Source organism: Nesoenas mayeri (genome assembly GCF_963082525.1).
Source record: "Nesoenas mayeri genome assembly, chromosome: Z".
Taxonomy (NCBI): domain Eukaryota; kingdom Metazoa; phylum Chordata; class Aves; order Columbiformes; family Columbidae; genus Nesoenas; species Nesoenas mayeri.
Genome location: NC_137542.1, coordinates 66,893,215 through 66,901,245, shown reverse-complemented (window position 1 = coordinate 66,901,245; position 8,031 = coordinate 66,893,215).

Here is an 8,031-nt window from a genome sequence, read left to right as displayed (position 1 = left end):
TTTCTGTCTTTTATCCAGAGGCAAACTATGGCAGCCCCAGGAAACAGCTTTATGGTTTCCTTTCTGCTGGGCTCCATACCATGAACAAGGAGAAACGTATGCTGCTTCTGTGACATCACTTCGCAGCATGCGAATTTTTAAATTGATCGCCTTTTATGATCAGGTGACTCACCTGGTGGATGAGGGGAAAGCCGTGGATGTGGTCTATCTGGACTTCAGCAAGGCCTTCGACACTGTCTCCCATAATATACTCCTGCAAAAGCTGGTAGCCCGTGGCTTGGACAAGTGCACTCTACGCTGGGTTAAGAACTGGCTGGAGGGCCGGGCCCAGAGAGTGCTGGTGAATGGGAGTACTGTGAGTACTGTGTTCAGTTCTGGGCCCCTCAGTTCAGGAAAGACATTGAAGTGCTGGAGCGAGTCCAGAGAAGAGCAACAAGACTGGTGAAGGGACTTGAATATAAGACCTATGGGGAGAGGCTAATGGAGCTGAGGTCGTTTAGTCTAGAGAAGAGGAGGCTTAGAGGTGAGCTCATCACTCTCTATAACTACCTGAAGGGAAGTTCTAGCCAGATGGGGATTGGTCTCTTCTCCCAGGCAGTCAGCAATGGGACAAGGGGGCATGTGCTTAAACTCTGCCAGGGGAAATTTAGGCTGGATATTAGAAAGAAATTCTTTACTGAGAGAGTGGTCAGGCATTGGAACGGCTGCCCAGGGAGGTGGTGGACTCGCCGTCTCTGGAGGTTTTTAAACTGAGATTGGACATGGCACTTAGTGCCATGATCTAGTAAACGGACTAGAGTTGAACCAAGGATTGGACTCGATGATCTCTGAGGTCTTTTCCAACCCAGTCGATTCTGTGATTCTGAGATGAACTTTTTGGTGGAGAGTCAAGTCCTGCACAGAGGTATGCGTGAGGGCAGAGGTGACTCAGGTTCTTCGGTCCCCTTGGGTGGAAGAGTACACACAATAGTTAGGATCCATTAAAAAAAGGCATTTATTTTGCACTTTGCCTAATTGGTAAATGAAAAGGAAGAAAGAGAGAGAGAAAGAAAGTGAGAAAGAGAAAGAAGGAAGGAGGGAAGGAGGGAAGGAAGCAAGGAAGGAAGGAAGTAAAGGGAGGAAGAGAGGACAAAAGGAAGAGAGAAAGGAAGAAAGAAAAGACAGAATAAAGGAAGAAAGGAAAAAAGAAAGAAGAAAGAAGGGAAGAAATGAAAGGAAGAAATGAAGAATGAAAGGAAGAAGGAAGGAAAGAAATGAAAGAGAGGAAGAAAGGAAGAAAAAAAGAAGGAAGGAAGGAAGTAAAGAAAGAAGGAAAGAAAGAAAGAGACAAGAGAGAGAGAGATTTCACCATCCCTGTGGCTCCTCTATGTGTGTGATGGGGTTTGTAGGCACTTCACACCTGCTCTGCCCTCGCTGTGGGTGTGCGTCTGCATCAGGGTTTCCTGGGGAGGTGGCACCACCCACATGGCCCTGGGGCTGTGGGGACCCATGGCCGTGCCCCCCAGCAGGCAGGTGCCAGCCACGGTTGGCGCGGGGACAGGGAAAGGCCCCAGGAGAAGGGGGAGAAAGCAGCACCCATAGACTGTGTCAAGGAAACAGAAGTTTATTTGCTTTTGCTTCCACTAAGGGAAGCTGGAACCCCGCTAGTGCCTCCGGCGCGGCGGCCTCTTGCGGGGCTGGGGAGAGTCCTGGGGGCCGGGGTTCCTCCTCTTTGGGGCGCGCCGGGGCCCCCCGGGCGAGCGGTCCGTGCCCCGGCCGGCAGCGGAGGGGCTGCGGCTGCAGCCCTGGGCAGAGGGACCTGCCAGCGCCACCTGCCCCGGCTCCTGCTGGGGCTGCTCCTGCTGCGCAGGCCCGGGCGCAGATGGAAGGCAGCTGGGAGCCCTGCGCAGGGCGGCCTCCGACGGGCTGGCTTCATCCTCCACGTCGGAGCCCGCAGGGCTGGTGGGGGCCAGCCTGGGGTCGGGAGTCCCCGCGCGGGAGCTACTGGGGCTGGGGCTGGTTGCACGGCCGTAGTCCTCCTCCTCAGCCCCATAGGAGCACAGCAGCCTCCAGGTGTCCTCGCTGCAGCGCTCCACGATGGCCTGGATGAGGCCCCGCACCAGCGGTGCTGCATTTTCCTGGAGCTGGGGCTCCATGCGCTGGACCAGGGCCTCCTCGTCCAGCCCGTGGCAGCACAGGGCGTACAGGATCATCCTCTGTGTTGCCACCGCCAGCCACCACTGCTCCTCATAGATGGCGTCCAGCTGCAGGCTGAGCCAGGGCAGCACGGGCTCCAGGAGGTGCTGGTGTTGCCGGAAAAGCCCTGCCCAGACGTGGGGCAGGAGCCCGTCCACGGCCGCCGTGTCCTCCGTCTGCACAGCCCCCTGCTCTTCCGGGAACGGCGTCCCCATCACAAAGAACAGAGGGGACCCCGCGGGGCCAGAGCGGCTGCTGCTGACCGGGGGGCTGGGAGCTGCGCTTGCCTGGGTGCTGGCCAGGGCTGGCTGTGCTGGGGACATGCTGACACACAGGCAGTCATCTCCCTGCACAGAGATCTTGATCTCCTCCATCTGGCCTCTGCAGAGTGGGCAAGTTGATGTCCTCTTAGCCCAGCGCAGGATGCAGCCCAGGCAGAACTGGTGCCGGCAGGGCTGCACGAAGGCCACGGCCTTCCGAGCTTCCCGGCAGACGGGGCAGCTCCACGCTGTCTCGCTGGCCATGGTTGTGCTGTGCAGCGCGTTGGGGAGAGCTGAGGAGGAACAGCTGCTTCCCCTGGCTGGTCCCGGTGCTGCCAAAGGGCTTGAGCACTGCAAAAGTTGCAAAAGGCCACGGTCCTTGTCTGTCCCGTGGAGGGGAGGAAAAGGGAGCGAGGAATGCCCGGGCAAGTGGAGCAGGACACCCTGCCGACTCTGCAAGCCCCATCGGCCACACCACAGCCAGCCCGGGGACGTTTCCCGCACAGCTCACCTGCGCTGCTGCAAGTGTGTGCCGCGGTGCCCGGCTGCCTGAAGCAGGCAGGGCTGGGCAAACACGGGGGATGGCTCTGGGATGGGAGCAAGAGCTGCCACCAGCAGCCCCCAAAGCACCACCCAGCACCAGGAGAAGCCTCGCTCTGACGTCCACGCCTCGCAGGCTGCTCGGCAGGAGTCCAGGCACGAGCCAGGCTGAGCCAGGCTCTGCCGGCGCCCGCAGATAAGCAGCGAGGCTGCGAGGTCACAGTCCGTGGCTCGGCGATGTCACAGTCCCTGGCTCGCTGACGTCACCCTCCACCACTTGGTGATGTCCCAGCCGGGCTGCAACCCTGCGTGTGCACGACAGCAGGAGAAAAAAAGAGCATCTTGTTTATTGGTTTTGCTTCTACGTTTCCCTGCTGCCCAAGCTTGGTCACCTGCAACATGTGTCTTTGACTTGCTCCTTTAGTTTCTAACCACGGAATTTTTCTTCTCTACAGCCTCACCGGATTGGTGGTGATAGGCACAACAGCACTGTGGTTCTAGTTGTAGGGCTGCACAATTGTTCTGCGTTCTCACGAAGAAGCGGAATGGGTTGCCTTGGTGCTCTCTGGCTGGAGGGGAACACTAAACCAGGAACGTGTTCTCTCTGCAGGCTTTTTTTGGCAACCGTGCTTCCATCTGCGTGTGTACAAGGACCGGCCTCCATCCAGAGAACGTCTCTAAAATAACACAGCAACATCTAGGTCATCTGAAGAAAGTCCAATTGCAAATTTACAATTGGTCCCCACAGGGCTGGGTTTGAAGCTGTGCTTGTCTTCTCCTTCTGCCTTACACTGTTCAGTTGAAGAGCTGTCCTAACTGCGTGAACACTTCAGAATTGGAAGAGTAGTGTGCTAAGCAAGCCTCAACCACTGACGCCTTCATCTCTGACAACATGCAGGTCCTTTCCTGAAAGGAAAGGCACAGAATGGTTGAATTAATAAAAACGCGTATGAACGCTCCAAATCCTGCATTTGCGTGGACTGTTTGAAAGGCCAAAGAAATCCTATTTGAAGTCCTTTAAGTTTCCTTGTCCACTCTTAGCTGCATCTTCTGGAACACCAACTTCTTAATGACATAATCCTTAATTCAATAACTTCATTAGAGTCTTCTGTTGCTCTCATTCCCTTCCAAGAAAATTTTGAGGATGGACAGATAACAGAAAGAGATGCACAAAAGCAGAAGGACCCCTGGAAAGTTTTTAGTTCAGGAGAAGGGTGGTTCTCTGGCCTGTTGAACAACGGACCCGGGAGAACCTCTGCCTAAAAAGTGCAGTTGCGTTGGGAACACAACATCTCCAGCAACAGAAAACTAAAACATCATGGGCTCACCCAGGGGACACTTGCAGAAGAAAGTGTAAGAGAGATTTAAGTCTCTGTTATTGGTAGAAGATCTGGGAAGGCCAAGCCTGTTTCCTGGGATGCGTTGCAGAGAAATGAGCTCTTGAATGAGACATGTGAGGAGAAGGAAAAAAAGAGAGAGAAGGAGGCTGATAGATAGAGAGGACTAAAGCACAGAGGCCATGTTCTCTATCAGGGCAGGGCTTGTAGGATTTGAGGAGCGGTTTCTCTGGCTTGGCAAATTCAGAAAGGTACTGCGGATCAAAGGCTCCGTGTGAGCAGGGATGCCCAGCCAACTGCACCCATACCAAACCAAACCTCTCATCCTCTTCACCTCAGCAGCTCCTTGCTTTTCTGCAGAAGGTTTCCCAGAGGTGTCATTAAAGACATCAAGTAAAAGGCTCAGGCGGGTCATCTGGGGAATGTTGGGCTTGCCTCAAGATGCATGCAGAATCCTTAAAATTAGGTGCTGCCACTGCTAGATGGTGCAGTTGCCGTTCATCATAACGGAGGATGGGTCCAGGCCATTTGTGATCTCTTTGCCGGTGTGGGTACAAATCGAGGAGAGATCCATTGAAGCCAGGGATGTTTCAGTGCCATGAGATAAATGACAAGCTCACCAAGCAAAACGAAGGAGTTATCCTTACAATACAAATAAAGTTATCCTTACGACACAAAGTCGAAGAGGGCTTCCACTTGCAATTCCAAGTGCTCGCTCGCTCTCTCTCCTCTTCTATCTTTTTTTTTTTTTACTAATGCTACTAATAAGAATAGAGAAAATAATACAAAATATACAAAACCAATCTTGAAAGTCTCAGCAACTGCAGAGCCAGCAACCAAAGTCCTGGATTGGACTCTGCAGCCAACCAGAGCTGGATTCAGTCTCTCACTAGGCCTCAGATCGCAGGGACGACTAGCAAGGTCCTCTCCTAATGTCGGCCATAAGCAGAAGGGAAAAGGCAAAAAAGGAAAAAAGAGACGAGAACCTCGTGATCTCCCACTGTTATATGAACTATTCACGTGAATGGAATGTTATACACAGTTGGTCAGTTTCTTGGTCACCGGTTTCTCGTTGCCCCTCTCGCGAGATTTCCATCCATGCTTATCAGTAAGTTTGCATTCCATTGCTAGGCTTACCAAAACATGTGTCTGGTTCTCCAGGAAGATGCAGTTAATATGAAGGCTTTAGCTGACAGGCAAATTCACTAAAAGAGTAACTTGTTTTTAACAAAACCAGGACATTCCACCCCTTATAGTATGCCATTCACTGAATACTTAAACCTTATCAATACAATCTATCAATACAATCTAATTAATCACTACTACTAGATATATATATATATGTATATACATATGTACATAGACACACAGGAGTAATTAATCTTAATCAGTGGACCATCCTTTGAAAAGTTCATTAAGTTCATTTTGTCTCAACAGTCTCCCAGGGCAGGAAAAATGGTACAAGTGCATCTCATGACCACTGTTTGTGGGTTAAAGACATCAACTTCTAAGAAGTTGTCAGGCGCCACTCAGAGAAGCTAGCTCTGGTTTCATCATCACTGTCTTCATCTGGAAGACACTTATTAAATACTGTTAGTATGGCAATTCACATCCCGCAGTTCAGTATTGAATATTTCACCTAAACTCAAATCCCCTTGAGGTACACGTCGAACTTCTCCATCCTTAAGCATCACCCCATAGGTACTGCTAGGTCCCTGGGCAAAAACAATCCTGCGAATGGGCTTGCCTTTGCCTGAGGCAGCAGTTTGCTGATGACACCAAGCTGGGAGGAGTGGCTGACATGCCAGAAGGCTGTGCTGCCATCGAGAGACCTGGACAGGCTGGAGAATTGGGCAGGGAAAAATTTAAAGAAATATAACAAGGGCAAGTGTAGAGTGTTGCATCCGGGCAGGAAGAACCCCAGGTTCCAGTATAAGTTGGGGAATAACCTATTAGAGAGCAGTGTAGGGGAAAGGGACCTGGTGGTCCTGGTGGACAGCAGGATGACCATGAGCCAGAGAAGCAGAATTTCAGGCCAAGGACCCCTGGAAAGTTTTTAGTTCAGGAGAAGCGTGGTTCTCTGGCCTGTTGAACAACGGACCCGGGAGAACCTGCATTTTCTCCATCATCTTCTCCAGCATTTCCTAACAGAATTTCCTCAGGCATTCATGCTTTCAAACTTTCATTTACAAGTGCATCTCATGACCACTGTTTGTGGGTTAAAGACATCAACTTCAAAGAAGTTGTCAGGCGCCACTCGAAGAAGCTAGCTCTGGTTTCATCATCACTGTCTTGATCTGGAAGACACTTATTAAATACTGTTAGTATGGCAATTCACATCCTGCACCCACCAGGTGCTGCCAGGTCCCTGGGCAAAAACAGTCCCACGAATGGGCTTGCCTTTACCTGAGGCAGGAGTAACCCAGACTGCCTTTCCTAACATATTTTTCATGTGTACTACAGGGACTTTATCTCCTTCTACAGTCCGTAGAATTTCTGACTGGGCAGGCCCGGCTCGATTGGTTGATGCCCTGGCGTTAATCAACCAAGTGGCTTTTGCTAAATGTGAATGCCAGTTTTTAAAGGTTCCACCACCAAGTGCCTTTAGTGTAGTTTTTAGCAAACCATTGTACCTTTCAATTTTCCCAGAAGCTGGTGCATGATATGGAATATGATATATCCACTCAATACCATGTTCTTTGGCCCAATTGTCTATAATACTGTTTTTGAAATGAGTACCATTGTCTGATTCAATTCTTTCTGCCGTACCGTGTCGCCAAAGGACTTGCTTTTCAAGGCCCAACATAGTATTTCGGGCTGTAGCATGAGGTACGGCATATGTTTCCAACCAGGCAGTGGTTGCTTCCACCATTGTAAGTACATAACGCTTACCTTGACCTGTTTGTGGAAGTGTAATATAATCAATTTGCCAAGCTTCTCCATACTTATACTTTAACCATCGCCCCCCATACCATACAGGCTTTAACCATTTCACTTGTTTGATTTCGGCGCAATTTTCACATTCATGAATAACCTGTGAAATAGTGTCCATAGTTAAATCCACCCCTCGATCACGAGCCCATTTATATGTTGCATCTCTACCTTGAAGCCCTGAAGCATCATGGGCCCACCGAGCTAGGAAAAGTTCACCTTTATGTTGCCAGCCCAAGTCCACCTCAGCTACTTGAATCTTAGCAGCTTGATCTGCTTGTTGGTTGTTTAGATGTTTCTCGGTGGCTCGACTTTTAGGCACATGAGCATCTACATGACAAACTTTTATGGACAGGCTCTCTAGCCGAGTAGCAATGTCTCGCCACAGTGTGGCAGCCCAAATGGGTTTACCTCTGCGCTGCCAGTTGCTTTTCTTCCATTGCTGTAGCCACCCCCACAAGGCATTTGCTACCATCCATGAGTCAGTATAGAGATAAAGTATTGGCCACTTCTCTGGTTCAGCAATGTCCAAAGCCAGCTGGATGGCTTTCACTTCTGCAAACTGATTAGATTCACCTTGTCCTTCAGTGGCTTCTGTAACTTGTCGTATGGGACTCCACACAGCAGCTAACACCTTCGATGTTTTCCTACAAGACGACAGGATCCGTCTGTGAACAGTGCACACTGCTTATCAGTCTCTGAAAGAGTATTATACGGTGGTGGTGCTTCAACACGTGTTACTTCCTCCTCATCTGGAGACATCCCAAAGTCTTTGCTTTCTGGCCAGT